This window comes from Capsicum annuum, chromosome 6, assembly GCF_002878395.1.
Source record: "Capsicum annuum cultivar UCD-10X-F1 chromosome 6, UCD10Xv1.1, whole genome shotgun sequence".
In the NCBI taxonomy this organism is placed as follows: Eukaryota; Viridiplantae; Streptophyta; class Magnoliopsida; order Solanales; family Solanaceae; genus Capsicum; species Capsicum annuum.
Window position 1 is genome coordinate 205,173,268 of NC_061116.1, and position 12,544 is coordinate 205,185,811.

The window sequence follows — 12,544 nt, forward strand, 5'->3', positions numbered from 1 at the left end:
TAAGTAATGCTACGGTAGAAAAAATTTCTTTAATGACTCATCTTCCAAAATACTATACTATGCTTGATAACCTTAAATGAAATTAACTCCAATTAACTATCTATGTTAAAGCAAATTGAAATAGTGTGTGATTTTTAATATTTCTTCATCTTAAATGAGGAAAAATAACACAAACATACATCTTAATTTATCATATTTATACAAATCTCCACAAGCTAATTACAAAAAACCAAGCTAATTATCTTCGTTGGATATATGAGGGAGTTAATTATGTATCTCGACATACCCAATATTGGAAAAAATATAACGAGAGCTAATTATGTAACTTTACAAAGGAAAAAAATATATCTCCACTGGATGTATTATGTATCTCGACAAACCTCAAATCGAAAAAATGTATCTGGAGATAATTATGTATCTTCACAAAAGAAAAAATACATCTTCGTTGGAGGTATCGGGACTAATTATGTATCTTGACAAATCCAAAAGCGAGATTTTCAGTAATTATGCAAAATTGAATTTTTCTGTAACTAAGCTCCAAACTGTCGGGATTTATATTGTTTGCCCTAAATATAAGTATGGTGTTCAAAATTTAATGCATATATGAATTGTGATTTCAGAGGTGTTGTATGTTGGGTTTTATTAGTGTGAATGGAAAATGGAGGGACACAACCTTTGAGCAAAAGACATTATTTTGAAAAAGGTCTGACTGTTCAGATAGTTGTGTCTATTCAGAAAAAGACACAATGTTTCGAATGAACAGACATGACTCTTCCAAAGAATACACCTTTTAAGTGAACCATTTCCACTTTTCAGAAGAGGCATCTGATAGCTATATAAACCTGCTTTCATCCACAGGTTTAGAAATGAATGAAAAATTTTCTAAAATAAAAACTCTTATTGTCTTCAAAACATTCTTTGTAATCAATCAAATCGTTGAGTGAGTTTGACGAATCCAATAATTTGAGGTACCACTAAAGTTGGATTGAAAACCATTTTATCCTAGGAGGAAGATTCCAAAACCTCGGGTACAGTGAGGGGAATTATTCCTTAAGGACACTCCGTGAAGTAGGAGGACTTGGCTTTATATTTCTATTTCATCTTAATTTCTTTAAAAATAAAACAAACTTCTTAGAAAAATCACTTTGATCTTGTGTTGAGGGTGTTTTTGTACTTCATAGTGTTCTTGTTTTAAACTTGAACTAGTGTTGAAGTTGTTGTGCCTAAATACAGATTCTTGTACCCGAAAACACCATAAAATAACAATCTTAAAGAATAATCCTTGCAGAATCTGTATTGCTTGCTTTTGGAGATTAAAGCTTTAAGCTTTCTACCCCGTTTGAACTTAACTAGTGATTCGAAGATATAAAATCTTTATCACAAGTTAAAGATCATTCGGTTGACGATTGGAAGTCATAAAAACTTCATCGTTAACTAGAAATAAGAAGAAGAGTTTAAAGTTGCTTAACTTTATAAATAGTATTCTAAAAATACTAAATTTTATTGTCTTGTGGTGACAGGAAAAATGACTAATGAAAGTCAAATGCAAGATGCGGCTACAACTGTAGGGGCAACTAATATTGCCTCAACAAGTCGAGCAAATGCTCCGCAACCAAAGGCACCTGCGGAGAAGCCCAAGAAATTTGCGGGCATTGTCTTTAAGCGATGGTAGCAAAAGATGTTCTTTTACCTCACCACTCTATGCCTTCAAAGGTTCACTAGTGAGGATGCTCCTGAGGTGCCCGAGGGAACCTCGGACAAAGAACATTTCATGATTGTAGAGGCTTGGAAGCACTCAGACTTCCTTTGCTAGAATTATATCTTTAGTGGTCTCCAAGACGACCTCTACAATGTTTACAGTGGAACTAAGACATCAAAAAAATTGTGGGGGGCACTAGAACGAAAATATAAGACAGAGGATGCAGGGATTAAGAAATTCTTTGTTGCAAGGTTTCTGGACTTTAAAATGATAGATAGAAAATAGGTTGTCTCTCAAGTTCAAGAATTGCAAGTAATCATCCATGATCTCTTAGCAGAAGGTACATCTTTGAAAAATACCTTAGTTGAACAAATTGAAAATATTCTTAGTACTCACATAAACTGTTTTGTAGGTTTGATTGTGGATGATGCATTTCAAGTAGCAGCGATCATTGAGAAGCTACCACCTATATGGAAAGAGTTCAAAAACTACTTGAAGCACAAACGCAAGGAGATAACTGTCAAAGATCTTATTGTACGACTGTGTATTGAAGAGGATAATAAGGCTGCCGAAAGAAGATCAAAAGGGAATTTTACAATTAATGGAGCACATATTGTAGAAGATGACCAAAACAATTCTAAGAAAAGGAAGAAAGTTAAACAAGGAAGCAATCAACCCAAGAAGAAATTCATGGAAAAGTGCTTCAACTGTGGCAAAATTGGCCATAAGTTCATGGATTGTTGTGCCCCTAAGAAAGGCAAGAAAAAGGACCAAGCTATTATGGTTGAGTCCAAAAAAAAAATGTGATGATTTGTGCGCTATATTCTCAGAATGCAACTTGGTGGGAATCCTCGCGAATAGTGGATAGATTCTGGTGCCACCCGCCATGTGTGTGCCAACAAAGACTTGTTTTCATCATTCACTCCAGCTCAAGTAGAAGAAATGATCTACATGGCTAACTCCGCTATGGCCAAGGTAGAATGACACTTAACAATGTCTTGTACGTTTCGGAGTTACGTAGGAACTTGATTTCTGTTTCACTTCTAGACAAGAATGGATTCAAATGTGTAACCGTGTCTGGAAAAATTATAATTAGCAAAGGAGAAGTGTATGTAGAAAAAGGCTATTTCACCTAGGGTCTTTATAAGATGAATGTAATGAATGTTGAAATCAATTAAAGTTCAAATTCTTCTTAATTGCTTGAGTCTTATAATTTGTGGCATGAATGTTTAGGCCATGTTAATTACAAAACGTTATGAAAACTGATTAACTTAGAGGTTTTGCCAAACTTTGCGTGTAATAAATCAAAGTATCAAACGTGTGTAGAATCAAAGTATGCAAAACATTCTTATAAGTCCGTTGAAAGGAATTCCAATCCCTTAGACTTAACACACACTGACATTTGTGATATGAAGTCAACACCATCACGTGGTGGGAAAAAGTATTTCATAACTTTTATTGATGATTGCACTAAATATTGTTATGTCTACTTGCTAAACAGTAACGATGAAGTAATAGATGCGTTTAGGAAATACAAAACTGAAGTAGAAAATCAGTTAGAGAAAAATATAAAAATGATAAGAAGTGATAGAGGCGGAGAATATGAATCTCCTTTCGCCGAAGTATGTGTAGAGAATGGAATTGTCCAGCAATATATGGCCCCGTATTCACCTCAATCTAATGGAATTATGGAAAGAAAAAATCGAACTTTAAAGAAAATGATGAATGCCTTACTTATAAGTTCCGATTTACCACAAAACTTGTGGGGGGAGGCTATCCTTACAGCCAATCGTATACTCAATAGAGTTCCCCATAGTAAGATACAATCAATTTCTTATGATAAATGGAAAGGAAAGAAATCCAACTTGAAATATTTCAAAGTATGGGGGTGTCTAGCAAAGGTCTAAGTTCCTATGCCTAAAAGGGTTAACATAGGACCTAAGACTGTGGACTCTATGTTTATAGGATATGCTAAAAGCGGTAAAACATATCGGTTTTTGGTTCATAAATCTGAACATCCGGATATAAATAAAAATACGATAATTGAACCAGATAATGCTGAATTCTTTAAAAATATTTAACCGTATAAAACTAGACATGAACAGTCTAGTGGAGGATCTAAACGACCTCGAGATGAACCAAGTGAGAATGTACATAATGAAGAGAATCCAAGAAGTAGTACACGTCAAAGAACTTCTACTACGTTTGGATCAGATTTTGTAATATTTCTCTTAGAAAATGAGCCTCAAACATTTAAAGAAGCGATGTCTTCTTCGGACTAATTATTTTGGAAAAAGGTAGTCAATAGTGAGATTGATTCAATCTTAAGCAACCATACATGAGAATTAGTTGATCTTCCTCCAGGAAATAAACCTTTAGGTTCTAAATGGATCTTCAAAAGAAAAATGAAAGTGGATGGTGCTACTGACAAATACAAGGCAAGACTTGTAGTAAAAGGCTTCAAGCAAAAAGAAGGCCTTGATTACTTTGATACATACTCTCCAGTAACAAAGATAACATTGATTCGAATGTTAATTGCCTTGGCAGAAGTATATGGTCTTGAAATCCATCAAATGAATGTGAAAACCGTATTCCTAAATGGAGAATTAGAGGAAGAAATTTATATGGAATAACCCGAGGGCTTTGTGGTTCCAGGAAAGGATAATAAGGTGTGTAAACTTATTAAGTCATTGTATGAACTAAATCAACCACCTAAACAATGGCATGCGAAGTTTGACCAAACCATGTTGGCAAACGGGTTCAAAATAAATTAATGTGATAAATGTGTTTATATTAAAGACACTCCAAATCACCAAGTCATTGTCTGTTTATATGTAGATGATATGTTGATCATCAGTAGAGACATTTCTGACATAAATGCAATGAAACGAATGCTCGAGAGCAAGTTCGATATGAAAGACCTTGGAGTTGCGGATGTGATCTTAGGTATAAGAATCCATAGAACTCCATAAGGTTTGGCATTGTCATAGTCTCATTATATCGAAAAGGTACTTGACAAATTCAAGTATATGAAATTCGGTACTACCAAGACTCCATTGGATGTCAGCTTTGCACTTCGAAAAAATGAAGGTGAAAGTGACTCACAATTGGAGTATGCAAGAATATTGGGATATTTAATGTATATAATGAATTGTACAAGATCAGACATAGAATTCGCTATTAGTAAATTGAGTCGGTACACGAGTAATCCCAACAAAACTCTTTGGATGGCAATGAAAAGAGTTTTGGGGTATCTTAAATTTACTTAAGACATTGCCTTGCATTATAATAAATATACCGCGGTACTCGAAGGATATAGTGATACAAATTGGATCACCGAATCGAACGAAGTAAAATCCACAAGTGGATATGTATTTACTATCGGTGGAGGAACAATCTCTTGGAAATCATCCAAACAGACTTGTATTGCTCGCTCTACAATGGAATCTGAATTTATCGCACTGGATAAAGCTGGTGAAGAAGCAGAATGACTCCAAAATTTCTTGAAAGATATTTCTTATTTGCCCAAACAAGTGGCACCAGTATGTATACACTGTGATAGCCAAGTGAAAATAGGTAGGGTAGGGAGCATGATGTACAACGGTAAATCTCATCATATACGACGAAGACATAATACCGGTACGAAATTTCTCTCTAGTGAAATTATCACTGTTGACTATGTAAAGTCAAAGGATAATGTGTCGGATCCACTTACAAAAGACCTATCTAGAGAAGGAGTGGAAAGGACATCCAAGGGAATGGGTTTAAGCCCTAGGACAAGTCAACATGGCGGTAACTCTACCTAGCAGACTGGAGATCACAAGAGCTAGGTTCAAGGAGATCAAACAAAGTTGTTATGATAGGTTCAACATTGTCAATTACCCAACCCATTCTCATGATGTAGACAATGTTTAGTAAACAAAGATAAGACTTAAAGTGAAAAGTCTTTTAATGATTATCTAAATTTGGCAGATTTGACCAAATAGTTTAATCTATAGGATTGAACATTTACAAATCACCTATGTGAGGGAGAAGTGGAAGCCTCTTCAAGGAGAATGTTAGTAAAGGCCTATTCTCTAAGCTCTCATGAAACCGGAACATGTTCATGGCTGAAAAGAAAAAAACCATGAGAATCATAAATGGTAAAAGGATGGCTGTGTGACATGTGTTGTCTAGGTGTACATTAAAGCTCGACAATTCAAAGATATCAATTTTACCAATTGACCGAGTGCACCTGATGCATGTTCACTACGAAAAGTTCAAAGGGAAACCCACTTATCCAGATGCAATCAGTCTTTGCTTGATGATTACATACTTGTCCGTAAAGTTTACAAAGAATAGCCATTCCCCATTCATGTGGGGGATTGTTAGGTTTAATTGGTGTGAATGGAAAATGAAGGGACACAACCTTTGAGCAAAAGACATTATTTTGAAAAAGGTGTGACTGTTTAGATAGTTGTGTCTGTTCAGAAAAAGACACAATGTTTTGAATGAACAGACATGACTCTTCCAAAGAATACACCTTTTAAGTGAACCATTTCCACCTTTCAGAAGAGGCATCTGTTGGCTATATAAACCTGCTTTCATCCATAGGTTTAGAAATGAATGAAAAATTTTCTAAAATAAAAACTCTTATTGTCTTCAAAACATTCTTTGTAATCAATCAAATCGTTGAGTGAGTTCGACGAATCCAATTATTTGAGGTACCACTATATTTGGATTGAAATCCATAGTTGGATTGAAAGCCATTTTATCTTGGGAGGAAGATTCCAAAACTTCGAGTACAGTGAGGAAAATTATTCCCTATGGACACTCTATGAAGTCGGGGGACTTGGCTTTATATTTCTGTTTCATCTTAATTTCTAAAAAAATAAAACACACTTCTTAGAAAGATCACTTTGATCTTGCGTTGAGGCTATTTTTGTACTTCATAGAGTTCTTGTTTTAAACTTGAACTAATGTTGAAGTTGTTGTGCCTAAAAACAGATTCTTGTACCCGAAAACACCATAAAATAACATTGTATACTTACGTACATTTGTTATATTTCTTATAAATGTGGTTTGTGGTGTAACAAATCCAAGTGATTGCAAAATTTTGAATGATTTCAAAAATGGATTGGAAAATCTAGAGCTGTTGAAATGGCCTTTGAAAGAGAATGATCCTTGTGGTTCTCCTGCATGGCCTCATGTGTGCTCTTCTAGTGACAGAGTTGCACAAATTCAGGTCTAGAGTTTAGGTTTAAAGGGTCCTTTACCAGACAGCTTGAATGAACTTGATAAGCTTGAAAATCTTGGCCTTCAGGGTAATAATTTTAGTGGAAAATTACCTACATTTAGCGGATTATCTGAATTGAAATATGCATACTTCCAATTGTACAGCTGAGAAAATTTTCTTGTGTGTAATGCAATATAGTTGGCCTTGTGCCGGATTTTTTTCCAAAAAATTGCCTTCTCTCACTGCTTTGAAGTTGTCATATAATCGTTTAACCGGTAAGATACCAGACAGTTTTGGTGATTCAATGCTTCAGATTTTGTGGTTAAATAATTAACATAGTTCTGAAATGACTGGTCCAATCGACATAATTGGTATTATGGATCAGTTTATGTTGTTATGGTTTCAAGGCAACATTTTTAGCGAACCAATACCTGATATGATTGGTTGTTTAAATTCCTTGAAGGAGCTTAATGGAGTATTAACGCAAATCAATTTGTTGGTCTGACTCCAAAAAGTTTGACAAATCTTAATTTGAGTGCATTAGACTTGAACAATAATAAGCTAATGGGTCCTATCCAAGTTTAGAGCTACTAGTGCTACATATTCCTCAAATTCTTTCTGTAAAACAACTCCTGGTGTTCCTTGTGCTCCTCAAGTTAACACACTTTTAGATATTCTTGGCGGTTGGATTTATCCAACCAACCTTACTTCTGAATGGAGTGGGAATGATCCATGTATAGGTTCTTGGTTGGGATTCAGTTGCAATTTCAAAGGTGAAGTTACAATTCATAATATACAGAATAAGAACCTTACAGGTACGCTTAGCCCTTTACTTGCATATTTGGATTCTCTGGTTGAAGTTCATTTAAAAGGAAATAGTTTGCATGGTCGAGTTCCAACAAACTTAACAGAGCTAATATTCTTGAGGTATTGGACTTAAGTGGGAACAATTTTGATCCACCATTATCAAAATTTTGGATTAGTGTGAAAGTCATTACAGATAGAAATGCTCATTGTTGGTAATGTAACTTTGTCGGCTCCTTCTCCTGGTATTAGCCCAGTTCCTCCATTGAGCTATAATCCTAAACCGAATCAGGAGTTACCATCCGAAATCCCGTCTTCTATGGATAATCAACCAATAATATCCGATACACCTACGTCCCTACGAAAAATTTAGGTTCAGGCTCAAAAGCCCCTAGGGGAACCAAAGAGCAGATCACATTAGAGAGCCATGAATCATGATAAGACCATGATCATTATAGTTGTCAGTGCAATTTTTTTGGTCTTAGCTCTTCTTACTGTTGTTTTGGTTTTTCAAGAGCACAAAGACCCATTTGATCAAGATAACATTGTTAATATCACTGTCTTAGAAGATCCTATGATGTACACTGCACAGAGTGGTACTTCAACTACAATTAGTGGTGGAATAGATGGTAGTCAAGTGATTGAGATTGGAAAGTCATTTCAACCCAGACCCTCAGAGGTTAACCAATAATTTTGCACCGGATAATGAGCTCGGTCGTGACAACTTTGGAGTTGTTTACAAAGGCTTAATTGAAGATGGAATCCAAATTGCAGTAAAGAGAAGGGAATCTACCATTATCAATAGCAAGGCATTGGAGGAATTTCAAGCAAAAATAGTTGTGCTTTCTAAGGTTCGGCATCTTCATTTGGTTTCACTTTTGGGTTTCTCCATTAAAGGAAATGAGAGGCTTTTGGTATATTAATATGTGTCAAAGGGAACTCTGAGTAGCATCTTTTTCCGTGGAAGATTCTGAACTTAAAGTCTTTGTCATGGACAGAGAGACTCAATATTGGCCTCGATGTTGCTCGAGGGATGGAGTAATACATTCATACGATACGATACACTAATATTGATACATTTATACAAATATATATGTATTGATACACGTTGATACGATACAATATATACCTAATACACTATAATATAAATACATATATGAATATTCTAAAGTATTGATACATATATGAAACACAACACACACACACACTCACACACACATTCTATACAATAATTATACAATTTTTATACACATCGTATATACATTTTATACACTAACAATGTTGTTTCTATATATATCTTAACACATATACGTATTCTATATCACAAGTATATAGTTTCTATATACATTATATACAACCTTTAGCTACTACAATTATTCAAATACATATTTAATACAATAACTATACAATTTCTTTACACATTTTATATAGTTTTTATATATATCTTATACATATACATATTTTATATAGCAACTATATACTTTCTACACACATTCTATCTAGTTTCTCTCTCTCTCTCTGAATAATATTTCTTCTCAATTAATTATAAATCAACTATTTTCATTGAAGTAGCAAGAATTGCAGTAACAAAATGAAAGTGTTTCAATTATAACTTAAATATGATTCTTTTAAATTACTTATTTGATTTGATCTTTGTTATAAAATTTATTTAGAAGAGTGATTATTTAGTCATATTTTGATTTATAGTTATCGAAGTAGCTAATTTCTTTAGCCAACTAATGAAATCTTAATAAGTGACACACGATGCACGTGACGCGCACAAGATGCACGTGACGCGCACAAGATGCACGTGCAGTGCACAAGATGTATGTGTGATGCCCACGATGCATGTGACACGCACAAGATGTACGTGGCACGCACACGATGCACGTGCAGCGCACGAGATGCACATAGAAGTTAAATTTATTGAATAAACTTGAGACCTCTTATTAAGAATCGAATAATTAACGTGTTAATAGTTTTCTAGGCATTTTATTCAGCTGTAAAACTTGAACGTTGGTAATTTTTATCCCACCGCAATAATATCAATAAAATGCCTCTAGTTTATGTGTTATTATAATTTAAAATTTTGTCATTTCCCTTTTATTTAAGATTGTGAAGAGGATATCAATCTCTTTATTTTCGAGTCCTAGATTTTCTGCACATCAAAAGGTAAAATATTTCTCACTTTACACTTTGATTATGCTATAGTATACGTGTTATTGTTGTAAAGAGAATATACTTGTATCAAATTAAGATTGATGCAACATTAACTTCATTTTTTTTTTTTATTATGAAAAAGGTTAAGTTTTTTTTGAAAAAAAGAAATGCATTGGAGGAGAAATGACTAGTGCAGCTACCAAAGTAGCAATAATTATAGTTGTGTGAGTAGCTTTTGTGGTCTTATTAGTTCTGACAATTGTTTTACTTTTCAAGAATAGGAAAAAATTAGAGGATTCAATTATCAATGTCTTAGAACATCCCAAGATGTACATTGCAAATAGCAGAAATCTTGTCATTTCAACCCAATATCTTTGGAGGGTAACCAATAATTTTGTAACTGAGAATGGCCTTGGTCATGGTGGATTTGGAGTTGTTTACAAAGGTGTAACTGAAGATGAAAGTCAAATTATAGTGAAGAGAATAGAATCTTCCATTATCAATCACAAGAAGTTGGATAAATTTCAGGTAGAACTAGATATGATTTCCAAAGTTCTACAGTGCCATTTAGTTTCACTCTTGGGTTATTCCGTTGAAGGAAATGAGAGGCTTTTGGTATATGAATTTATGTCAAAGGGTGCTTTGAGTAGACATCTTTTTCGCTGGAAGATCCTGAACTTAGAACTATTATCCCAGAAAAGAAAATCAATATTGCTCTAGATGTTTCTCACGAGATGGAGTACCTTCATAATCTGACACGCTATAGCTTCATACATCGTGACCATAAATCACCAAATATTTTTTTAGATGATGACTTTAAAGCAAAAATTTTTGATTTTGAACTAGTGAAACTCATTACTGACAAAGAAAGGTCTGTTGCAACAAAGCTTGCAGGAACATTTTGATACCTTGCTCCTGAATATGCTAGTAAGTGCACATTTTGTCATTGATATTTCTTTCATTTTGACAGTTTTGATAAGTACTGACATACTAACATCAGCGTTTTTTTCTAAAAAAATTTTTTGGTAACTTTTAGATGAACAAATCTCTACCTGAACGAAATCAATTACACTTTTAGTCGCTCCATTGTATCCTAATAAAATTTTACTTTTTTTTACAGTACAGAAAAAGTCACAACTAAAATAGATGTCTTTTGCTTTGGAGTCATGTTAATGGAGCTTGTGACTGGACTAATCGTCCTTGATGAGAATCGATCTGAGGAGACTCGACATTTTGTTGAATGATTCTGAAAAATAAAATTAAATAAATAAAATCTCCTCACTTCTGTTGACTAGCTTTTGACGCGAAGAGAGAGATCTACCAAAGTATTTGCATTGTGGCCGAATTAGCTAGACATTGCATTGCCAGAGACTCTATTCACAGGCTTGACATGTCACATGTTGTGAATATACTAGGCTAACTAGTTGAGCCTTGGAAACCCGTAGAAGAATTTAATGATCATTCAAAAATTGGCTGTCCTTTATCACCGTCAGAAATGGTGAAGAACTAGGAAAATAAAAATTGAGACACGAGATACTTTACTGTTACTAGTCAGTTTTAATATAATGCTGACATTTGTACAAACATGCTATTTTATGAAATTCTTATGTATAATTTTTTTTTTATAATAGTATTGCAATAATTTTATTCTATTTGAATCTTTTTTTGGTTAAGGAAAAGTTTGTTATCTATCAAACACACTAAGCAATTCCTTCTTAATTTCAAAATTTCACAAGATACATATCATTACAAAGATTTTCATTACATATAATTTATGAAAACGTAATTATTTACTCAGCACCTATTAAAATTATTTTAAATAATTTATTTAAAATATAATATTAACTATCTCATGTTAAATTACTATAATGTGTATCGTGTTTACCTTCGTTAATTCTTTTGATTCTCTTTATTTGAGGTAGTAAATTTTCTCACCAGGTAGAGGAATCACTTAAAGAGAAATGTCTACTTACTATATTAAGTTGGTCCCCCATTTTTAACGTATATAAGATAAGACATAAAGACAATCTTTTAACATTATGATTCATTAAAATATTCATTCAGTAGGTCCTTATTTTCGTTTGTTAAACACCCATAAAATGAATCTAAATATATTTAAATTCAATTTTTGTATTGATTAGTATCCTTTATTGCTTCGTATGATTCTTTATAAAATGTTAATTAATAGATATTTATAATTTTAATCCATTCTCTTGTATAATTTTTAAATAAAATAGAAAAATAAAACATTATATTTAGTTGTTTAATTTAAGAAAATGTATTTAACATGATGTTAAAATAAATATTAGAGTATATGATATTTTAATGTTAATTGTGAGACCTTAATTTAAGTTTTAAGATATTATTTGATTTTACAGAAATAAGAAGTTATATTTTATTATATAGTGTGATTTCTACTTACATTTTCTATTTTGTTTATTAAAAAATATTAATGATCATTTTTTTGAAAAATTAATTAAATAGCTCTAAATATATTTAAAATTATAATATTGGGCCCGTAAATGGCCCCTTCATTATTATTTTTTTGGATAAAATTTAGAAATAGCATACGTAAGACCATAATTATGAGATTTATAGTGACACTTTTATAATTACTTAAAGTAGCAACTTGTATTTTGTATTTTAATAAACTGTTGCTATAAAAA

General features: G+C 33.0%; 1 pseudogene; it reads left to right on the forward strand.

The window, feature by feature from the left end:
- Positions 1-603: 603 nt before the first annotated feature.
- LOC107873952 lies at positions 604-11,439 on the forward strand (annotated as a pseudogene).
- The last annotated feature ends 1,105 nt before the right edge of the window (positions 11,440-12,544 follow it).